We start from the raw sequence: 26,050 nt of genomic DNA, 5'->3' as shown, positions 1-26,050 counted from the left end.
AGTTCTCATAAACTCAAGTAATTACCCAACAAAGTCACAATCTTTACACGACATTAGAACATCTTTATGACTTTTCCAATGGTACTGTTATGTGAGAATATATATATATATCTATATCTATATATATATATATATATATATATATATATCTCCTATAAACCTACATCCATCTTAACTCTGCATCTACCAAGTATAGAAAAGGATCAAATCTCGTGCAAACTTTTTTTACAATGAAAAGAAATTTTATCCCTCTTGGAGCTTGGTAGATCTGGTGTTTAATGGATCTAGGATGATACATAGAATTAGGAAGTCCAACATTATGATCAAATACAAGGAGGAATCGTTGGAATTGGTAGGGTAATTGGGTAGACTTCATTTGCTCAAGTTATCCCCAGTTTTCCAGCGCTAGTTTATGAGAACCCATAATGTTTTCCATGTTATTCATCTCCAAAGTAGCCTATTTAAAATATAATAAACTCCATGTAAATTTTTCATCTCAACAATGGTGTCTTTAGACACTACCACTTCTCTAAGTGTTTAATGATCCTAACATGAATAGCAAGCTATCTGATTAGTTGAGAATAATAGCCATAATAGTTCTATATCACATGTTGTTGGGAGCCTCCTACTATGTTCGATGAGTTGAAATGAATTTTCTGAATCAGAGGCATGGAGCACTTCATACTATACATGGGTAGCTTATAGGTGGTGTGACGACTGATCATAGCTTGTGAGGATAGGTCAGGCTCTCTTTGGAATCTTGCTAAACTAGAATCAATGAGACATAAGTAAACCAAAATCTGTAATTGTAGCTTTGAAATTTTGGGTTGATTAAGAGATCTGGAAAACCATTAAATTGCACCTTTTTAAGTAAAAAAATGTAAATTTGTAGTGGTTATATTATACTTACTGCACTTTCAACCAAACTCCTATGGGGAGAATGGTTGAAAAGGAGATGTTTTAGTTAATGCATATATATGAATGCTTTCTTTACAAGTTCATTAAAGCGTTTCCTATGAATTAGCGAAATAGATCTGTGATGATAAGAATTTATCTCTTTTAGGGATTATATTTTTAATGTTATGGATTTCTAAGCATATGGGAGATGTTTTTTTGCTAATGCAAGAGCCGGACCTTCTATTTAAATAATAAAGTACAAAATTTACATCTGTCCACAAGGAGTTGTGGACCAAGGAAGAGACCCACCTCCTAAATAGAGAATGGGTATGAGGCAAAAGCCTCTACCCCGAAAAACCCAACTTCTAAAATTTTAAAGTCAAAACAAATATGAAGCCTAAAATGTAACCAAAACAAAAATCCTCCCACCTGTGACCAAAATCCTCCCGCCAAGAAAAAGAAGCATTAACTCTTCCCGCCAAATTCTAGACATGCCGCTTTAATCATCACCGTTGAGGCAGTAGACCCAATCCAATGGCAGAGGACTAAATCGCCCAGTCAAGAAGCGCAATACTTACCCGCCTAGACAACCAACTTGCACGATCAAATGCAGCCGTCGATCCGCCTCGCTTGATCCAACGGCAGAGGTTCATATCACGCCGACTCAAATCATTGAAATTTAGCGTGCGATGAAGGTGGTATTTTAGCCGACCCCATTGCCACGTGTAGCCTACTATATGGAATCGCTTCCAAAACGGAAATACCATTTCCCGCTTGCGAAGCCCGCGATCACCGGAAAACCGTCTCTGACTCAGTATATCGTGCACGTGTGGAAAACCCATGGAATTGCAGCTGTCGTTGGTGCCTGGGTTCTGACATTCCATTTTGTATTCTTCTCCAGAGCTAAGGAAAGAAGAAATACCCAATAACCTGCCTATCTTCGAAGAACTAGAGCCACCCGACTGGCTACCACCTAGAATCGCTGAATTAACTTGACTCCGCCTCCATGGCTCTACTCCGAAACACGAACTTGTCTTCATCTGCCTGGTCATTACAAATATATTTTAACCTACTCCGAGGCAACTCTTTCCAGCTCATCGCAATCCTGTTCTTTGTGCCGATCATGCCTTGATTGGCCAGAAGATTTGCCAATTTATTGGCCGATCTTCTGACATGTTTGAAGCTAACTGTACGAAAGCTCTGGAGATTTTGTTGAATCAATTGAAAACCCTAGATCAGCATCCAGTTCCTTGATACTTTTTCTGGCTTTGTTCCCTAGTTGATCCTCTTAACCGATTTGATGATTAACTCAGAATCGGCTTCAACTATCACATTTTGTCAATTATCCTATTCCAGGAAATCTAAACATTGCTCCATAGCCATCAATTCCACCATGTTATTGATGGCTTTCCCTAAATGACAGTAGAAGATAGAAAGGACACTTCCATTCTCATCCCTTAACACTCCACCATAACTAGTAGTACCTGGGTTGCCTTTAGAAGCCCCGTCAATGTTGAATTTCAAAAAGCCCTTAGGGGGAGGATGCCAGAAATCTTGCTCAGAAACCAGGGAGAATACAGCCCTATCCAGTCCCTGAGGAATAAGTCCCTATAACCCCAACTCACTGAGAATTATCAAATCAGAAACTGAAGGTGGGTTCTTAGGGAGAGTTCGCACAACAGTGTCGACCGTTTCCTTGAGTTGATTTCAGACCTGCTCAAAAAGGCATTGGGAAGGCTTTTTTTTATTCTTGAAGATTCTATTGTTTCATTCTTTCCAGACATTCCAAATAAGGAAGCTTGGAATGATGGCCCATGCTGACTCAAGAATTTCATTATCTAAAAAGTTTCTTCTCCAATTGTTTAGGGTATTGATGATACTTCCTTTGTCCCTATCAGTCTGTTGGAAAATGGTGGCAAAAGAATCCCACAAACTGGAGGTGAAAATGTAGTTGTTGAGAAGGTGCTCCATAGTTTCCTCTTGGGCTTCATGGAGCTAACATTTGGAAGGCCCCAGGATACTCCTCTTCCTAATATTTTCCCAGGTTAGAATTTTCCTATGCTGAACCAGCCACATCAAGAGTTTAATTTTCATCCAGCCTTGATGTCTCCATAGGCCTTGGCAAATATTATCCAGAGCTTGAGAGTTAATGTCAAGGAGAATGAGTTTAGCTTCCTTGAGATTAAAGGCTCCCTCATTATTGTTGCCCCATCTTAGCTGATCTTGCCCCTCTGACCTCAAAATCTTCCTTTGTTCTACCATTTTTTTAGCTTCTCTGCTTTAGCCTTCAGGGGGCTATCATACCTAAAATCAAAGTTCCTCCAGGTTCTCCATTGTCCCACATTACTGGTTTGATCCCAAAAGTCTTTTACTTTAGGTAACCCTTTGGTATTTGTCTCTTCCTTGAGATCCCTCAAATCTTATTTTAACAAAATAGGTTCTTGTTGCCATCTATCCTCCCAGAGTAGGGTCAGGTTTCCATCTCTGATTTCCTAGAAACTTTTTCCTTGGACTAAGCCCTGGTTATCCCATGCCTTATTCCAAATATGTGATCCCTTTCTATATCCTGACATTCTTATTAAATCATTGTTTTGCCAATTGCTGGCATATTTTTCTTTCCAAATCATAGCCCACTGGGCCTCTGGGTCTTTTACCCATCACCACCATAATTTAGCTCCTAAAGCCTTGCTTAGAATCTCAAGATCATCTAAACCAAACCCTCCATAGTTTTTAGGTTTGCAGATTTTTTCCCATGCTACCAAGGCTCATTTCTTTTTTCCTTCCCCCTTGCCCCAAAGAAAGTCTCTTTGTATGGTTCTGAATTGATGTAGGACTCCTATTGGTGCCACGAGAGCTGATAGCATGAAGACTAGAATTGATTGTAGAACAGCCTTGGTTAGCACCAACCTACTAGCCAGATTTAATGATCTAAAAGTCCATTTCCTGATTTTGTCTTCCAATTTGTTAGTCACTGGTTCCAAGATGCTTTTGTGTAAAGGTTTGGTTGTTAGAGGAACTCCCAAATATTTTGAAGGGAGGATCTCCCTTTGAAAGCCCAAAATTCTGGATTTGTTTATAAGCTAGAGCTCCTTTGACCGTGGGGATACCCTGCAACATGGTATCATGAAAAAATTGTCGATGAGCTAAGGCCTGACCATCTTTAGAAAGCTGGATACCTTTGACTTTCCCAACTATTTTAGCATGCTTGATAGAATGACCCAACCCTTCCATCATGAGTATGAAGAGAAAGGGAGAGAGTGGATCTCCCTTCCTAAGGCCTCTTGAAGGATTAAAAGTCTCTGAGGGAGATCCATTAACAAGAATTGAAAAATTGGGAGAAGTTACTAAGGCCATTACCCATCTGATCCAGTTATGAGCAAACCCAAAAGCAATGAGAACTTTTCTGATATAGGTCCAGTTCAGCTTATCATAAGCTTTGGCTATATCCAATTGCATGATCATTCCATATTTCCTGTTGATTGTCAGTGAGTGCACCACCTCATGAGCCTGAATGATGTTGTCGAGGATTTGCCTACCTTCTACATATCCAGATTGTTCAACTGACACCAGGGTAGGAAGAAGAGGTTTAAGTCTATTGGCTACAACTTTGGATATTATATTGTATACAACATTGCACAAGGTAATGGGTCTAAACCTATCAGGAGTTTGAGCCAATTCCTATTTAGGGATCAAGGAGATAAAGGTTGTATTAAGCGCCTTTAATATAGTCTTGTCCCTCTTGGAGTCTTCCACAACGTTTAGAATATCCTGTTTTACTATATTCCAACAAGCTTTAAAGAAATCTACATTGAATCCATCTGAGCCTGGTGCCTTTCCATTTTGCATTTCTTTTAGGATCTCACTCACCTCCTCTTCTGTCACTGGTATGTTCAAGTTGAAGTTGTCCTCTCTGGAAACTAGCTTGGGTATATGCCTTGAAATACACCTGATGGATTGCTCTCTGTCTGAACAAGTTTCCTGTGCAATACCATGAAAGTGCTGAACCAGCACTGCTTCTATTTCATCATGAGAATTTAGAAGGTTACCTCCCTCATCCTTGATTGAAGAAATCCTGTTGTGAGCTTTGTTTGCCACAGTGGACCTGTGGAAAAATTTAGTGTTACGTTCTCCTTCTTTTAGCCATTGCACCCTGGATTTTTGCCTCCAAAAAATCTCCTCTTGTTTACATAAGTTCTCCCATTCTTGATGATATTTGGTTGCCTGATCACTTCTATCTTTATCAAAACCCTCCATGATAAGGGTTTGGTTGAGCTCCTACATTTTTCCTTCAACGGATTTTTTTGATACAAATATATTTCCATATTCCTTCCTATTCCATTCCATGAGCCTGAGTTTAATATGTTTGAGCCTTTTTTGAAGAAGGAACATTCTTGTGCCCTGAATATTCAAATCTTCTACCCACCAGATGGCTATGTTGTTGCTAAAATCTGGGTGGGAGAGCCAGATGTTTTCAAATATGAAAGGTCTATTCCTGGGGGTACCAATGCCCTGAATTTCTAATTGTATTGGCCAGTGATCAGATCCTCCAAAGGGTAGAACTCTAGCTGCTATGTCCTTGTCCTTGAGCATGAGGTGCTCTGAGATTATGAATCTATCTAATTTGGAGGCCACCAAAGATTCTCCTCCTCTTTTATTATTCCAAGTAAAAGTCCCATTATTCATTACTATATCCACTAGCTTCATATTGTCTATGAAGGTTTAAAAAGCACCAGGGTCTTTATTTAGAATTCTGGTACCTCCTTTTTTCTTCGACAACGATTTCATCATATTGAAATCCCCCCCCCTTATGATCCAAGGGATTCTTTCATGTCTTTCCCTGAGACCCTGCAGGGAATCTAGAAGCTTGAGTTTACCATCCATTCTTTGGGGGCCATATACATTCGTGACCAGGTAAATATCCTTATCTCCCACTGGTTGCATGACCACTGAAAGATAATCCCTAGATGCCTCTGCATCTATAATGTCAATTTTTTGGGGGTTCCAAAGCGTGAGAATGCCTCCTGTTGTATTCTCTTCTTTGACTTCTAGAAACTCAAATCTATTGAGCCATTTGATGTGAATCTCTTTTATTTTTTGAATGGAACATTTATTTTCCTGGATGAAGATCACATCTAGTGCTGCTTGTTTCATCCTATTACTAAGTAATCTTTGTTTTCTTTTACTACCTAGACCCCTCATATTCCAAGAAGTGAACTTCATTATTAAGGATTTCTAAAGGAGTAACTGGATAGGTCTTTCATCTTACCTGAGTCTATCATTAGCTCTCCACATTCCATCAAAAGCTCGTTCTTCTTTTTTCTGCCTCTTTTCTTTCCTGGGTTTCTAGGTGCTAATCCTGGTGTGGTTTTCATATATTTCACACCTTCACTGCCCTGTCTTTCATTTTCCCTTTGCTTTTCCAGTCTTATGGTCTGATTTTTCCATATGAATAGCTATTGCACTCTATTGAACTCTTCTGGAGGTAACAAATCCTCTCCCTCCCTGGTGCCTTGTTTCAAGAATCCTTCTACATCTAGATTCTTATTCTCAAGAATCTCTTGAAGTTCATGGTCTTCCATTTTCATTTCACTCTGGGTCATTTCTTGGTCCATTTCTAGTTCTGTATCACTCATTATTTCTTCTTTTTGTTTATAGATGTTTTGTGTTTTCTCATCATTATCTCCATTCTCCTCCTCCACTAGACTGCCTCCCTTGGCCCGATCTACTTTTATTATCACCTCTTCCTCTTCTAGTGCTTGAAACCTGTTTTGGCTGGCCATTTGTTTTTCTATTTAAAGTGGCTTCAATCCCCTTTTGTTCCCTTTTCCCTTTTGGACTACTTTTTGAAAGCTTTCAGTATCTTTCATGGTGTTGGTTTTACTCTTGTTTTCTGTTTTTCTGAGAGGGCAATCTCTGAAAAGGTGCCCATGCTCATGGCATTTGCGACATCTGAATGGAATGTGTTCATAATCCCTTATTTGCACCCATTCTTCATTAAACACTTCCAAGATTACTTCATCCAGCAGAGCTCCTGAAAGATCCATCTCCACACATATTCTTGCAAAGGATGTGTATTTTCCTTTTCTAGTGGCCTCAGAAGCTTTGACAAAATGCCCTAACTTATTTCCTATGGAAAATAAGTATTCCAGTTGCCAATAATCCAAAGGTAGACAGTAGAGTCCAACCCAAACCAGGACCAAGGTAAAAGTTTCTCATTCTGGGACAAAATTCATAACCCATGGTCGCATTTACAGGCCTACAACTACGTAAAAATAGGGCCCTCCTTCAAATACTCTGTCCTTATCTTCAATATTTGCAAAGACAATAGTAAAGAATCCTTTTGAACCAAGATGTAGTTCTATGCTTCCTTTTGGTTTCCAATGGTATTTAATCCATTTTTACAAAGCTTTTTCGATGGGCCATAAGCCCATGAATTTACAAATGATTGCATATGTTTGCATGTGGTCCCTATGCGCCTGTAGAGTAGGATCATTCAAAACTACTCTGGGCAAGATTGTAGTTTTGAGCTTGCATGGTCCCTTTTGTGCTTTGTCTTTTGCTCCCTGTATCTTGTCTACTACCTCGTTTTCTGTAGTGTTGTTATTCTCCCTAGATTTAGAGCCCTCCTGCTCCTCTTCCCTTTTTCCTTGCCTTCCATCTGAAGGACCCCTGTTATCTTCTATTGGTTTTTTACCTTTGTTGGCCACTGCCTACTTGTAGGAGGGAGTGGAGCTCCCCCCTTTACGTCCTTCCATGGAGAACAAACTCTGCAAACCTATAACCCTAGCTCAAAAATCATTGCCATTCTCCTTCACATCGTCCTCTAGCAGCAAGTCAATAAAGATGTCATGTTAACCATGGGGCCCACGTGGGAATTGAAAGGTAAGCATATGGGAGATGTTATTATAGTGTTGGATGAAACTTTAAATAAAAAATAATAATAATAAAAGATGTCATAGTTTATTTGTTCTATGTTTTGGAAGGATTTCTCGTAAATTTCGTTAGATTAATGTCAAAACTCCAAAACTTAACATGTGTAAAAGCACCATAAAATATAATGTGGATTTATGTAACACCCATCAATACCCATCAATACCAATAATTTATTTTTAATTATTACCATTACCCTTCGTTGTGCATCAAAATAGTCACATGGTGGGTTGATTTACTAAGTGCACAATACATACACTTATTAAATGATAATGCCATTCTTTTATGTTACTGTACCTTGATTGAAATATGTATTCATATACATATGATTACCGATGGTTGGACGTATGGCGATGTTTACAATGTTAATTCCTATAATGTTAAGCTCGACCTTTACACTTCTAAAACTGGCAGATCCCTTGGCATTGCATATTTCTTATTCATCATATTGGATGACCTGGATGCTTCTATGGATATTTGTCCAGTCAACAGGCTTAGAGATGGCTAAAGATCCACTATTGGAACTAAGGCTTGATCCAATAGATGCGATGCATTGGGGTAGTTTTGGGGTAACTACCCCACTCCCCTTGGTATATCTCAGTCTCATTCGTAACCCTAGCTCTAGTGGAGTGGCTCTGTAGTTGGCGACAAACCCTAGCCTAGACCTGCATCAAAATGGTAGCAAGGCCTTCTGCTTGCCTGCCATGTATTTCGTTTCCTCGAGCTAAATGATCTATTCTGCTTAGGTTTTTTCCTTAGAGCCATTCAATTTATTAACTGTTGTGAATGGTTTTTACCCCAAGTGAGAGGAAAAACACACGGGTTGTATCAACTTCATTTCCAACTGGTTCTCCTTCCACGGTGGCCTTCAATTTGATAAGCAAAGTATTAAATTCTTGTATTGTCCTTCCCTTTTCCCAAGTTTCTTTTCTAAGAGTTCTTCTGGAATTCTCTACGAAGGGTTTTCAAATTAAAACGAGGAGGGTTCTCAGGTGAGCACAACCCCGAGCCTTAGCTTTAAGGTGAAACTCTTAGTCTTATTCCTCTTTCCTCATTGGTAAAATTTTAACTTGATTTTCTTCGCAGTTGATGCTACAAGTGAGAATCCCCTTTCGCTGGACAAATGTTTTGAATAAGGTAGTTATTCTGAAGCTTTCTCCTCATGTTAAGGATTTAAGTGGCTTAAGGGTCGACTTATTTGATGTACTCTGCTTAGCCTTATTGCTACAGTTTCTTCTTGCTAAGAGATTGCAATGATCTGAGGTTTACTGGCTTATTCTCTAGGGTTATATGTTATTTTGGAATTTTGTGCATAGGATTTGTGGGGAGGCTATCGGACTCCAGTATATTGTTTAAAAGTGTGCATGTCACTCTTGTAAACTAGTTGAAAATAATTAAATATTATTTTGTATTAATGGAGAAATGGTTACATAGTTGTAACGAATCTCCTTAGTTTAGGATTTGTTCCTAGAATTTAGGAGTGTGGTTGCAACTCCCTGATTTCTGGAGTTGTACTTAAATGATGTAATCCTTCATTTGATTGTAATAGAGTGTACGAGAGTGATCTCTCTGTTTTGTGAGTGTAGTCTCCAGGTGCAGGCCACACCTGTGAGCTACATCTCCTTCTTTTCAATTCTGTTTATATTTTATCTTGGTATCAGAGCTCAGAGTAGGGACAACCTTATTTTTTTTAGGATGCATCATTGATTAGATAACTGTAGTGGCAGTGGAGTATCAGGTGGACTGCAGTAACACCTGAAGACGGATCTCAGATGACTGATCATCTCTGAGTGCAAGAAAGGGTTGGCTCGGACTTGTTGCGCGCCTTTAAATGCAGAAGCGGATTGGCGCGATTTTTTAGTGAACAGACGCGCCCATTGGCGCGGGTTTGAGGCTGATAAGCATGCCAGCGAAAAAGTAACTGAATTGGCGCGGATCCGTGGCTTTTAATCGCGCCAAATTTGGTGCACTTCATCAATTTGTCTTTTCTGCAATTGGCACGGATCCGTAGCTGTTCAGAGCGCCAAAGAGCCAACCTCTTTCTCTCTGAAAATCTACAATTTTTCATTGCAGATCGGAGTTGCTCGGTGGTGGCACTTTCAATTTGAGGATCTGTTCGGTGGAAGCAGTTCAGAGCAGCCCAGTGGTGGCCTGCTGAAGTTCCTGATCTACTCGGTTGTAGCAGATCAGACTTGCCCGGTGGTGGCGCAGTGAAGTCCCAGATCTGTTCGGTGGCAGCAGATCGGACTTGCCCAGTGGAGGCGTATTGCCCGGTGGTGGCGCAGTGAAGTCCCAGATCTGTTCGGTGGTAGCAGATCGGACTTGCCCGATGGAGGCGTATTGCTCGGTGGTGGTGCAGTGAAGTTTCAGATCTGTTCGGTGGCAGCGGATCGGACTTGCCCGATGGTGGCACATTGAAGGTACAAGTTTTTTTCAGAGGTTTGGATCTGGTATAAGTCAATATGAATAATAGTTTAGAATCATACCTCCACGAGTCTGGCAAACTCGATGGATCAAATTTCAATAACTGGAAATTCAAGATACAGACTTTGCTCGAAAGTGCAAATGCGTGGGCGATTGTCTTGGGAAATGAGCAGAGATCTGGAACAGCGACCCAATAACAAGATTGGGATAAAAGAGAAATGAAAGCGAAAGTCATACTGAAGATGTCTGTTAAAGACAATATTATCCCCCATATCAGAGATTGCAAGTCGGCCGCAGATATATGGACAACGATCAAGAACTTGTACGAGACTCAGAATACAAATCGTGTTCTAGCACTCAAGGGAAAACTGTTTGCATTAAAGATGGAGGAGAATGAGTCCATTGCTAGATTCATTGCTAGAGTCAAGGATCTAAGTGACAGACTGGGAGCAATCAGAGAGAAAGTTTCTGATTCAGATCTAGTCATGCTCACATTGAACAGAATGATTGATGAATATCAGACATTCATCTCAAGGTTGTTAGCAAGGGAGAAAGTCCCTTCATTTGAAGAACTGATTGGGATCTTGCTGCAGGAAGAAGAGCGACGGCAAAATTTGAAAACTCAGAGCAATGATCTTGCTTTGATGGCAAAAAGGAGGCAGTACAGAGGGAAGCAGCACCAGCACCAGCAACTGCAGCAGCAGCAGCAGAAAGGAGCCAACACATTTCAAAAGAGATCATTTAGAGGTATGACTGATAATTATGTTAAGAAATGTTTTTACTGTGGAAAACCTGGTCATCAGATTAAAGAATGCTATAAGAGGCAGGCAGATGAGAAAAGAAGCAAACAGAGGAAACACCAGGGCTGTTTTGCTGGAGAAGAGGAGGACCACAGCCACGAACTTCGACTATTTACAGTCGATTGTGCTCTTTCAGCTTCAAAGGGAGATGAGGACGACATATGGTATGTCGACTCAGGCGCATCCTCACATATGACTGGTAAGAAGGAATGGTTTGAATTTCTTGAAGAAACATCATGTGGGTCGAAAATTTATTTAGGAGATGATAGTGGATATGAGATCAAAGGACATGGTGACATTCCTGTAAAATTACCTAGTGGAGACATTAGGCATCTTAAAAATGTATTATATGTTCCAGGAATTAAGAAAAATTTGGTCTCTGTCTCAATGATTACTGACCAGGATATGCAAGTTCAATTCTTTAAGAATAACTGTGTTATTAAGGACAGCCAGATGGAAATAGTTGCAAAAGGAGTGCGCGTGGGGAGCTTGTACAGATTAGATGCAAAGAGTATGCCACAACAAGCAATGGTGGCAGCCGGATCAACAGTCGAAGATCTATGGCATCAGAGATTCGGCCATCTTAATCTGCACGACCTCATCTTACTTCAGAGAAAAGGTATGGTTGACGGACTACCTGTTTTTCATAATGTTAAGATGGATTGTGATGGGTGTGCATTAGGGAAAATGCATAGAGAAGAGTTCCCTTTGCATGTCAACAAAAAGGAAAGAGACATTCTAGAACTAGTGCATACAGATATTTGTGGACCTATGCAAACTAGGTCTTTAGGAGGAGCATATTACTTTTTGTTGTTTACAGATGACTGCACTAGGTTTTCATGGGTGTACTTTCTGAGTAAGAAGATTCAAGCCTTTTAGTATTTTATAGAGTTTAAATCTATGGTAGAGAATCAGACGGGAAAAAGGATAAAAATTCTCCGCTCAGATCAAGGGGGAGAATACAGGTTGGGAGAGTTCATGAATTTCTACAAGCAACATGGGATTGTGCAGCAGTTTACAGTGCCACACACTCCACAGCAGAATGGAGTGGCAGAACAAAAGAACAGAACTCTTGTGGAGTGCGCAAGGAGTATGCTACAAGGTAAGGGTCTATCAAATGGTCTTTGGGCAGAAGCTATTAACACTGCTGTATATTTGAAGAATAGGAGTCCTACTAGATGTCTAGGCTTCAAAACCCCTTTTGAAGCATTGTTTGGACTCAAACCAGCAGTTAGTCATTTAAGAATTTTTGGGTCAAAAGCTTATGCTCATATACCTAAGGCAGATAGGAAGAAGTTAGACCCCAAAGCCTTGAAATGTATATTTGTTGGATATGGCATTGAGTTTAAGGCATATAAGTTGTATAATCCTGTGACTCACAAAGTTTTTGCAAGCAGAGATGTCATTTTTCATGAACAGGTTGAAGAAGGAAAGGAGGACTCTAACAGTGATTGCCACATTCCATTGCTTATAGAAGAAAACAGTGAGGAAGATGAAGAGCAGGAGCAGAAACAAGAACAAGAAGTGACAGATAATGTAATCAATGATGATGCAAGCGCTGAAATAGATAGAGTTGAGGTAAGTCCCCTACCAAGGAGGTCAGGTAGGAAGACATGATTACCTGCTAAATTGAGAGACTATGCTTTAATGTAAAAAAATTTAAACATTGTAGAACCTGCTAATTACAAAGAAGCTAGTCAATTTGAGGAATGGAGCACTGCAATGAATGAAGAAATGGAATCAATTCTTACAAATGATACTTGGGATTTAGTTGAGCTACCCAAGAATAAAACACCCATAGGATGTAAATGGCTGTTTAAACCAAAAATGAATGCAGATGGAAGTATAGAGAAATTAAAAGCTAGGTTGGTTGCAAAAGGGTATTCACAGCAGGAAGGTATAGATTTTGATGATACCTTTGCACCTGTAGCAAAGCTAAATACAATCAGAATGCTTATTGCTTTAGCTACTAAATGTAATTGGGAATTACACCAGCTTGATGTTAAATCTGCATTTCTAAATGGTGATTTAAAAGAGGAAATTTACTTAGTACAGCCAGAAGGGTTTGTAAAGCAAGGGCAGGAACATCTTGTTTGCAGATTGAAAAAGGCTTTATATGGTTTAAAGCAAGCACCCAGGTCTTGGTACGAAAAGGTTGATTCTTTCTTTTTAGAGCATGGCTTTCATAGGAGCTTAAATGACCCAAATTTGTATACCAAGTATAATAATCAGAGGCAGATTATTTTGATTTCTTTGTATGTGGATGACATGATTATAACAGGAGATGCAGATGATTTAATCAGAGAAATCAAAAGGCTTATGGCACAAGTTTTTGAGATGAAGGATCTCGGAAGCCTTCATTACTGTCTGGGATTGGAAGTATGCAGAGATACTGGGCAAACTTTTCTTACCCAAGGGAAGTATGCCAGAAATCTGTTGGAAAAGTTTGGTATGGATCAGTGTAGATCAGCAGCGACACCTTTGCAGCAGAATCTGAAGTTGAGAAGTGACGACGGCACTAAAGAGGTTGATGCTACAATGTACCGACAGCTGGTTGGCAGCTTGATATATCTTACAACAACCAGACCTGACTTAGCATACTCTGTTAGTGTGTTGAGCCAATTTATGTCAAAACCGCGTGAAAGTCACTGGATAGCAGCAAAGAACGTGTTAAGGTATCTGTGTGGTACTGTTAATTATGGTATTTTATACACTGATGTATCTGATGTTACTCTAGCAGGTTTTTCAGACTCAGACTGGGCAGGTAACCTGGATGATCGAAAGTCCATCACAGGTTATGCATTCAACATAGGATCCGGGGTCATAGCATGGAGTAGTAAGAAGCAGAGTATTGTAGCTTTGTCATCATGTGAAGCTGAGTATCAAGCATTGTGTGCAACGACGTGTGAAGCGATCTGGTTGAGAAGGCTTCTCAAGGATGCAGGAAAAGAACAGAAGAATTCCACTTCCATCAAAAGCGACAACCAGAGTACCATTAAATTGGCACACAATCCAGTGTTCCATAAAAACACCAAACATATAGACACTCAGCTCCATTTTATTAGAGAGAAAGTATAGTCAAAGGAAATTATTGTTGAATATTGTAAAACTTGTGACAATGTGGCTGATATTTTTACAAAGCCTCTTGCACGAATAAAGTTTGAATTGTTTAGAGGGATGTTAGGAGTCCAGGAGAACCCTTTCTCCATTAAGGGGGGGAGTTGAAAATAATTAAATATTATTTTGTATTAATGGAGAAATGGTTACATAGTTGTAACGAATCTCCTTAGTTTAGGATTTGTTCCTAGAATTTAGGAGTGTAGTTGCAACTCCTTGAATTCAGGAGTTGTACTTAAATGATGTAATCCTTCATTTGATTGCAATAGAGTGTACGGAAGTGATCTCTCTGTTTTTTGTGAGTGTAGTCTCCATGTGCAGGCCACACCTGTGAGCTACATCTCCTTTTCAATTCTGTTTATATTTTATCTATGCACAACAATTTATTACAATCTTCTTATTTTGGTTATTAAACACTGTTAATGGATCGATTGTCATGGAACAGAGGACCTATAGGTGGAATTGAGCGTATTTCTGAACAATAATTTTGATGATCAATTAAGTGCGAAGGTTTCTCTTTGGTTATTGCCGTTCTGGGTCTTTTATTTGCTATATATGGAATCAAGTAGATATTACAGTTCATTATTCATACTTGTCATGGTTTTGATACAAAACTTATTTGTTATTTATGACGCAATAATTTTGTTATAGGCTCATTGACCTAAGAGCATTTCCGTAGGGTTAATTTCTTACCCAGGTCCCGGGACTGTTGGGGTTGCTGGGACACTGGCTGGGCCCTATGTCTAACCTAGGTACCTTAATTATTTACCTGTTGTATGAATAACCAATATTTTCTGTGTGCAAGTTTTTACATGTAATTATTTCTGTATGCATATATCTTTATAAAGAATTATTCTACTGGCTTACTTGTTTTCCAATCACATTGTTAATTAAAATAATACTTTTCATGACATAGCTTCTTTGTCATTTCTACTGGAATTATATTGGTGCTGGGTGAATGACAGGTTCTGAACTCTTGTTTTAGAGCCTGTCAGTTCAATTCCTTCGACACCTAGAATTGTTATACAAAAAGATTCAGATTGTTCCACGCAGTAGGAAACTAACCGTCTTTGCTAATTTACTGTTTCCTAAGGAGGTTAAAATCATTGTTACTATTGTCTTGTTTTAAGAATTAATCTCTTGGAAACCTATGTAAATTACTTATTATGTACTTGTGTATACAATGGCTCTGAGCCTATGGTTCAGAAACACTATTATTCCATTCGTGAATCAACTCATAAGATGATATATACATTTGTTTCATAACATAACTACTATGATTTTGCAATTTAAATATACTTATCTACATGAGTTCAACCAGTCAGGGAATTAAACTGGGAAAAAGACTCCTCCACCCCATTAGTGAGATTCTCTCTCCCAGCTAGCCTTTTTGATTTCCAGATAGTAGTTATGTTCTTAGGCCCTTCACCTTGGCAATGTCTTATTCAAGGTTTCTTCTCTCCTGTTCTTGACCAAGATGTTTTAATCTTAGAGAGGAGGAAGTAACTATCTCAACTATTTGGAAATTAAAGATTTTGACTTGTGACAACATTTTTTAAAGAAATACAATAAAATAAATTTAAACATCTAAAGTTTATTTACTAGACTTTCACCTAGTCCAGAATTTCCCAAATCTTTGTGGTAAGGAGGGGTGTTACAATTTAATTTATTATATTGTAAATTTATTTTTATTAATAAAATTAGACATAATTTTTGACAAAAAATTATAATATACATGTCTCATTAAAATAAATTTAAATATCAAAAAAATATATATTTAATAAATATAAATATACTTAATCAACTTAATTAACAACATATAAAATATTTCTAGATAAAAAAGTGAAATATACCTAAATCGTTAATAATAACTAAAATCTATTTTAACACCATTAAAATAATAATTGAAAATGAAATGTTTTGGTTTATATATATATGGTTTGTTTATCGGTTAATTAAAGTTTTCCCCTAAATTAGGGGAACAAATATGTGATGGTAAGACGTTAAAATAAATTAAAATATGTTAAAATAAATTAAAATATATAATTAATAAATATAAGGAAATTTAATAAATTTGATTAATAAATAAATAGTTAGAAATAATAATATATATAAATTATTATTAATAAATATGAATTAAAATCTATTTTTACCATAATTAAAATTATTATATATATATATATATATATATATATATATATATATATATATATATTAAAGATTTCATAGATTATGATAGGGGTTTCGGTGTAAATCACATTATCAAAATTATCAATTATATGTGTTTCGAACAAACAAACAAGTGTGGAATTGTTGTTCACTTGTTGGTTCGCCCCCTATCATATACTTGTTATGGATCACAGAAGCCTCAATTCTACAATCTCATAAATTATATTAGTCTATAATTAAAAATAAAATATAGATCTATCTTAATTTCATATTTATATTACTAGCACAACCACATTTACCATTGTGGTTCATATACACGGATAGGCATATATGAAGCACATATAAAACAATTATTAGATGTATAGTGCTAATGTGATTATTAGAGAATGACTATTTGTACTTATTATTAACTATATAAATAATAACAACCTCATATATATATATATATATATATATATATATATATATATATATAATAAAATTAACATAATATAGTAATAGTATACAGTTATTACTAATAATACTTATTTATTTCTCACATTATTTTAATGATTAATATACATTTATTAACATATTAATATAACTATCAATATATTTTATATATACTTATATTATAAGTACAATTATTAATAATATTGACCCATATATAAATAATATAATATATTAATAATATTAACTATATTAATAGAGATCAATAAACCAAAGTGTCCAATAATATTATAAACTCAAGTGATTAATATTATAAACCCAAGGGAACAATATTAAGCCCTAAGATTGTAAACACAAATGATTATAAACCCTAGCATTAATATTATAAATCCAAGAGATTAAAAACCTTAGGATTAATATTATAAACCCTACAATTATAAATCTTAAGATTATAAACCTAAGAGATTAATATTTGAAATCCAATGGATTAATATATAAACCCTACTATTATAAGCCTTAAGAGAATATTAAACCTTAAGATTAATAAAAATAAACCCAAGGGATTAATATTATAAACCCTTGGGAATAATAGACCCAAGGGGTTAATATTATAAACCCAAGGGATAAATATTATAAACCTTTAGGATTAGTAAACCCAATAGATTAATAAACTTAAGGGATTAATATTCATATTAATATTATAAACCCTAAAATTATAAAATTCAATATTATAAACCCCAATATTAAAAATCCAACATTTCAAACACTTACACTAAATGCAATATTATAAAGCAAATGTTAAAAACCCCAATATTGTAAACTCAAGGGGAAATACATCCAAAGAATTAATATTATAGACCCAAAATTAGTATTATAAGCCCTACTATTATAAACCCAAAAAATTAATGTTATACATGCAATAATATGGCGTTGGTATTAATCACCTAAATATAAATATAATATAAATATAAATATTTATAATTAATAATTCAAAATAATATAAATATTAATATTAAAAGTTAATAATCCTAAAATTAATATTAATAAGTAATAATTATTAAATATTAAATATTAATAATAATAATTATTATTATTTGTAAAAGGGATAAATATTATAAACCAAATGGATTGATACTATAAACCCAATGATGAATATTATAAACCAAAGAGATTAATAAACCCAAGGGATTATTCATATATTAAAAACCCAATGGATTAATATTAAAAGCCTAAGGGATTAATAAACCCAAGGATTAATATTATAAACTTTGGGGATTATTAACACAAGTGATCAATAAACCGAAGGGATTAACATTATAAACCCAAGGGATTAATAACCCCAACTAATTATTAATATTATAAGCCCAAGGGAATAACATTAGAGCCTAGGATTAATATTAAACCCTCGGAATATAAACCCTAAGATTAATATTATAAACATTAGGATTAATATTATAAACCTAAGAGATTAATACTATAAATCCAAGGAATTTATAAACCTAAGGGATTAATATTATAAACCCTATGACTAATATTATAAACCCAAGGGATTGATTTTATAAACCCAAGGCACTAATAAAAACAAGGGATTAATACTGAAAATCGAAAACCCAAAGGATTAATATTGTAAACCCATGGTATATAAACCTTAAGGTAAATATTATAAACCATAAAACAAACATGGTTGACCGTGATTGATTTTCATATAGAGACAATATTTGTCACAATGCAATGTTGCACCATGGTTGGCCATGATTGCTTTTCATATTGAAAGAATCATTGTTACAATGTGACGTTGGACCATGGTTGACCATGATTGACCATGACTGGTTTTAATATTGACAATATTCATCACAATGTGATGTTGGACCATTGTTGACATAACATTAAACCTTAGATTTAATATTAAATCCTAGGAACATAAACAATAAGATTAATAAACCAAAGGGATTAATATTACAAACCCAAGGGATTATAAACTAAAGGGATTAATATTAAACCCTAAGATTAATATTATATACCACTCGCTTAATATTAAAACCTTAGAATATAAACCCTATGACTAATATTAGAAACCCTAGGATCAATATTATAAACCTAAGATATTAATAAACCCATTGGATTAATATTAAAAACCAAAGGGATTATAAACCCAAGGGAATAACATTAGAGCATACGATTAATATTAAACCCTAGGAATATAAACCCTAAGATTAATATTATAAACCTTAGGATTAATATTATAAACCCAAGAGATTAATACTATAAATCCAAAGTATTTATAAATCTAAGGGATTAATATTATAAAGTCAATGGATTATAAGCTGAGGGGAATAATTTTAAACCCAAGAGATTAATATTATAAACCTAAGGGAATACTTTTAAACCCAAAGGATTAAAATTATAAACGTAAAGGAATAATTTTAAACCCAATGGAATAGTATTAAACCCTAGGAATATAAACCCTAAAACTAATAAACCCAAGGGCTTAATATTGTAAACCCTAGGCTTAATATTAAACCCTAGGAATTTATAAACCTAAGGGATTAATATTATAAACTCAATGGATTATAACCCGAGGGGAATAATTTTAAACCCACAGGATTCATATTATAAATCTAAGGTAATAATTTTAAACCCAAAGGAATAATATTAAACCCTAGGAATATAAACCATAAAACTCATAAACCCAATGGATTAATATTATAAACCTTAGGTTGAATATTAAAACCTAGGAATATAAACCCTATGATTAATATTATAAACCCTAAGAATTTATATTATAAACCCAATGGATTATAAACCCAGGTGATTTATATTAAACCATAGGATTAATATATAAACCCTATCATAATATTCTACCCCAGGAATATGAACCCTTAGATTAATAAACCCAAGGGATTGCTATTATAAACATAAGGCATTAATATTAAAAACCCAAGGGATAAATATTAAAAAACCAATGAATTTTAAACACAAAGGAATAAAATTAAGGCTTAGGATTAATATTAAATCCTAGGAATATAAACCCTAATCTTAATAAAACTAAGATATCAGTATTATAAAACCAATGGATTATAAACCTATTTATAAATCCAAGGGATTAATATTAAAAACCTAAGCGAATAATTTTAAACTCGAGGATGAATATTAAACACTCAGATGAATATTAAACCCTGTGATCAACATTATAAACCAAAATAATTTATATTATAAACCCAATGGATTATAAACCCAAGGGAATTATATTAAACCTTATGATTAATATATAAACGTTATTATAATATTATACCATACCAAGGGAATTATATTAAACCTTATGATTAATATATAAACGCTATTATAATATTATACCATAACAATATGAACCATCAGATTAATAAACCAAAGGAATTGATATTATAAACCTAAGGCAATAATAAAAACAAGGGATTAATACTAAAACCGAAAAGCCCAAAGGATTAATATTGTAAACTCAAGGTATATAAACCTTAAGGTAAATATTATAAAACCTAAAACACACATAGTTGACCATGATTGATTTTCATATTGAGACAATATTTCTCACAATGTAATGTTGGACCATGGTTGACCATGATTGATTTTCATATTGAAAGAATCATTGTCACAATGTGATGTTGGACCATGATTGACCATGGATGGTTTTAATATTGACAATATTTGACACAATGCAACGTTGGACCATAATTGACATAACAATAAACATTAGGTTTAATATTAAATCCCAGGAACATAAACACTAAGATTAATAAACTGAAGTGATTAATATTATAAACCCAAGGGATTATTAACTAAAGGGATTAATATTAAACCCTAAGATTAATATTATAAACCATAGGCTTAATATTAAACCCTATGATTAATATTAGAAACCCTAAGATCAATATTATAAACCCAAGATATTAATAAACCCATTGGATTAATAATAAAAAACAAGGGATTATAAACCCAAGGGAATACCATTAGAGCTTACAATTAATATTAAATCCTAGGAATATAAAACTTAAGATTAATATTACAAACCTTATAATTAATATTATAAACCTAAAAGATTAATACTATAAATCAAATGGATCTGTAAACCTAAGGGATTAATATTATAAACTCAATGGATTATAAGCCTAAGGGAATAATTTTAAACCCAAGGGATTGATATTATAAACCTAAGAGAATAATTTTAAACCCAAGGGAATAATATTAAACCCTAGGAATATAAAGCCTAAAAATAATAAACCCAAGGGATTAATATCACAAACCCTAGGCTTAATATTAAATCCTAGGAATGTAGACCCTAGGAATTTATAAACCTAAGAGATTAATATTATAAACTCAATGGATTATAAACTGAGGGGAATAATTTTAAGCCAGAGGGAATAATATTAAACCCTAGGAATATAAATCCTAAAACTCATAAACCCAAGGGATTAATATTGTAAACCCTAGGATTAAAATTAAACCCTAGCAATATAAACATTATGATTAATATTATAAACCCTAAGAATTTATATTATAAACCTAGTGGATTTATATTAAACCTTAGGATTAATATATAAACTCTATCATAATATTCTACCCAAGGAATATGAACCTTTATATTAATAAATCCAAGGGATTGATATTATAAACACAAGGCATTAATTAAAAAAAAAGGATACTAAAAATCCAAAGGATTAATATTGTAAGCCCAATGTATATAAATCCTAAGATAAATATTATAAACCCTAAAGCAAACATGATTAACCATATTGAGACAATATTTGCCACAATGCGATGTTGGACCATGGTTGACCATGATTGATTTTTATATTTAAAGAATCTTTGTCATAATGTAATCTTTGTCATAATGTGACGTTGGACCATGGTTGACGATGGTTGCCCATGGTTGATTTCAATATTGACAATCTTTGTCATAATGGGACGTTCGACCATTTCCTAAAACTAATAAATCCAAGGGATTAATATTGTAAACCCTGGGTTTAATATTAAACCCTAGGATTAATATTAAACCCTAGGAATTTATAAACCTAAGGGATTAATATTATAAACTCAATGGATTATAGACCAATGGGAATAATTTTATACTTGGGGGATTAATATTATAAACCTAAGGGAATAATTTTAAACCCAAGGGAATAATATTAAACCCTAGGAATGTAAAACCTATGACTCATAAACCCAAGGGATTAACATTGTAAACCCTAGGCTTAATATTAAAATCTAGGAACATAAACGTTATGATTAATATTATAAACCCTAACAATTTATATTATAAACCCAATGAATTTATATTAAACCTTAGCATTAATATATAAACCCTATCATAATATTCTACCCTAGGAATATGAACCCTTAGATTAATAAACCCAAGGGATTGATATTATAAACACAAGGCATTAATAAAAAAAAGGGATTAATATTGAAAATCCAAAGGATTAATATTGTAAACCCAAGGTATATAAACCCTAAGATAAATATTATAAACCCTAAAACAAACATGGTTGACCATGGTTGATTTTCATATTGAGAAAATATTTGTCACAATGTGATGTTGGACCATGGTTGACCATGATTTATTTTCATCTTGAAAGAATCTTTGTCACAATGTGACGTTGGACCATGATTGACCATGGTTGATTTAAATATTGACAAGCTTTGTCACAATGTGACTTTCGACCATGGTTGACCATAGTTGTGACAATGCGATGTTGGACCATGAGACAATATTTAGCACAATGTGACCATGGCTATTGATGATCATTAACCATGATTGACGATGGTTGATTTTTATTTTGAGACAATCTTTGTCACAATGTGATATTTGACCATGGTTGACCATGATTGACGATGGTTGACCATGGTTGATATTCATATTGAGACAATCTTTGTTACAGTGTGATGTTGGACCATGGTTGACCATGAATGACGATGGTTGACAATGGTTGAAGATGGTTGATTTTCATATTGAGACAATCTTTGTCACAATGTGACATTGGACCATGGTTGACCATGTTTATAAACCTAAGGGATTTATATTAAACCCTAGGATTAATTTTATAAACCATATGAATAATATTATACCTTAGGAATATGAACCCTCAGATTAATAAACCTAAGCGATTGATATTATAAACCAAAGGGACTAATAAACACAAGGGATTAACACTAAAAACCAAAGGGATTATAAACCCTAAAATAAACATGGTTTACCATCGTTGACCATGGTTGATTTTTGTATTGACACAATCTTTGTCACAATGCGACGCTGGACCATGGTTGACCATGAGTGATTTTCATATTGAGAGAATCTTTGTCACAATGCGATGCTGGACTATGGTTAACCATGGTTGATTTTCTTAGCAAGACAATCTTTATCACAATGTGAAGTTGGATCATGGTTGACCATAAATGACCATCGTTGTCATAATGTGACGTTGGATGAAGAGATAGTCTTCATCACAACATGACCATGATTATTGACCATGGTTGACCATTGTCGAGGACGGATGACCATGGTTGATTTTCATATTAAGACAATTTTTGTCACAATGTTTGACAATGATTGACCATGGTTGACAATGATTGAGCATGATTGACCATATTTGACAATGATTGAACATAGTTGATTTTAATATTGAGAAAATCTTTGTCACAATGTAACGTTTGACCAAAATAGATCATGATTATTTAATGTTATTAATATTAATAATTAATCTTAAAAGTAATGTTTATAAATATTAATATTATTAATAATACTGAAATTAATGTTAATAAATAATATTAAATCTAATTAATATTTAATGTTATTAATATTAATGATATTAATATTAATATTAGAATATATTAATTAATATTGATAATCTTAATAAATTAAAATAATAATAATAATAAATAATATTAATATATAAAATTTATTTATTATTATTGTTAATACTAAATGTTGTTACTAATATTTATCAATATTAATGTTAATATTATTTATAGTAATATTGTTATTAATAATTATCAATGATGTTATTAATATTAATGATATTGATGATATTATTAATATTTTTATCGATGTTATTAATATTGCTATTAATAATTATGATTATTAATATTATTTAAGGTTACTAATATTAATAAATAATATTAAAATTAAAATTAATTTTTATAAATATTAATATTAATAGTTAATATTCAAATTAGTATTAATATCAATATTGATCTTAAAATTAATATTCAAATTTAATATTTAAAATAAAATTAATAATAATAATAATAAACCATACTAATAAATTAAATTTTATTAATATTATTCTTAATATTATTAAAATTGATGTTAAAAATGAGATTAAAATTAATATTAATAAATAATATTAAAATGTTATTAATGTTAATAAAATAAATATTAATACTAAGCGAAGTTTTTCGGTAGAAATCACATGAGATTAATACATAAATATTAATATTAATAAATTAAAATAATAATAGTAATAGACCGTATTAATAAATTAAATTTTTTTAATATTATTTTTAATACTAGATGTTAATATTCTTTATTGTCAATGGTAAGTCATGAGAGTTCATTGTCCACTAAAAGAGACCCTTCTTGGGCTTTTGAATCATGTAAAAAGAATTAATATTGAGTCAAATATGTTATTTGTCTCCTCCTCACCAAGTCAGCCTCAAGGAGATCAAGTTGGCCTCAACTCGGTAATTCGACCTCACCAAAAGCCTATATATTGGAGTAGTTTGATTTCATTTGGAGCATTCTCTCTCACATACATAAGTTCGATATCTAGAAGAAAGCATTGGAAAAGTGCGAAGGAAGAAAGGAAAGAAAAGGAAGTTAAAGTTGGAGAAAGAGGAAGAAAAAGGGAAAATTGAAATTTTGGGCTATCTATCTCTCTCTTTCGTGGATTCCTCTAGGAGATTGAAGTCTTTCTTGTTTTCTGTTGTTATTGTTGCTACCAGTTGCTAGGTTGAAGTTGCTACTACAAGTTACTGCTACTAGGTCGAAGTCACTGTTGGAGGATAGTCATCTGCAAAAAGAAGAAAGGGTTGACTTGGTGTGGAGGAAGTCTTTGTCTAGGTCAAGAGTCTTGGATTATCTCATGAAACTATTGAAGGAAGAATTGTTGACTGGGTTTTCCCCTAGATAGGTGTTTTGTCCTGGCTGTCTTCCTATATCTGGGGTTTATGATCTCTTTGTGCTATTGTTTTGGTAATTTCTTGATGAAATAAAAGATATAATAAGAACATAAAGATAAGAAAATCACAAGTAATTATCTATATAAAGAAAATATTTCAGCCTTTCAGATATTCTAATAGCGAGCCCAATAATTTATAGACACCCTCATCATTGTCTCTCTCGAAACGTACCCCACTCGAGTTCTCTCAGAGTATGTTCCACCAGGACTATTCTTATCTTGGATTCTCAGTCCTCAAAGAATATCGGTCCTCTACAACTACTCTTATCTTTGATGCCCTACCACATCCTCAAAGAGTATCGGATGCCAAATGCTTACCCAATCCTCCATTCTTTCTTCCCAAGTGAAGACAAGAATGATGTGTCTACCTCTCCCTCTCAACTAGGGAGGATATACCCATTACAATGAAGGAATGCACCCATTCCTATAAAAGGAATGTACCCAAGATCCCTCTTTATCAGGGACTTGACCAACCCTCCCCTTAACCAGGGACTTACTTCCAGCGACTTTCTACGTGGAGATCAAGGGACAACCAACTACTTGTAGGGCTCCCTCTTTCGATGTCATGAATTTCTTCTTTGTTATGGAGCCTACATCTTTTGGGACTTCTTCGTAGGGCATCGACCATCCATCACTTTCATTCATGAATCATGTCAATCATGTTATCCTTTCTTTCATAGAAAATTGATTCACTAATCCATATCTGGCTTTCCTTCATACAGTTACCTTGTCCACATCATGTTTCCTTTGGGATATTATCATACCATCACATGAATATCAATTGTAGATGACATCTACAACTCTTCCTTTGGTAGCCCTGCGTTGGCCCATCCGGATATTGTTCAAAAATTATAATAAAAATGAACATCAAATTACCTTTATGATGGTCTTACATCATGACATTTGTTTGTTGTATCAATATCTTGTATTCATATTAGCACATCTCCAAAAAGATATTAAATGTCAAGGGTAGTCTTCCTTTCCAGAGTTCTTCGAAGTCTTCATACCTTTTCCATGGAGATGTCACGGTCAATTCTTCTAGTTATCATATGTTGATTTCCTTTTCTATGTGAC

This window comes from Pinus tabuliformis, chromosome 6 (assembly GCF_031772625.1).
Source record: "Pinus tabuliformis cultivar Carrire ecotype Pingquan chromosome 6, CPIR1, whole genome shotgun sequence".
Classification (NCBI taxonomy): Eukaryota; Viridiplantae; Streptophyta; class Pinopsida; order Pinales; family Pinaceae; genus Pinus; species Pinus tabuliformis.
This window is presented reverse-complemented; position numbering follows the sequence as displayed.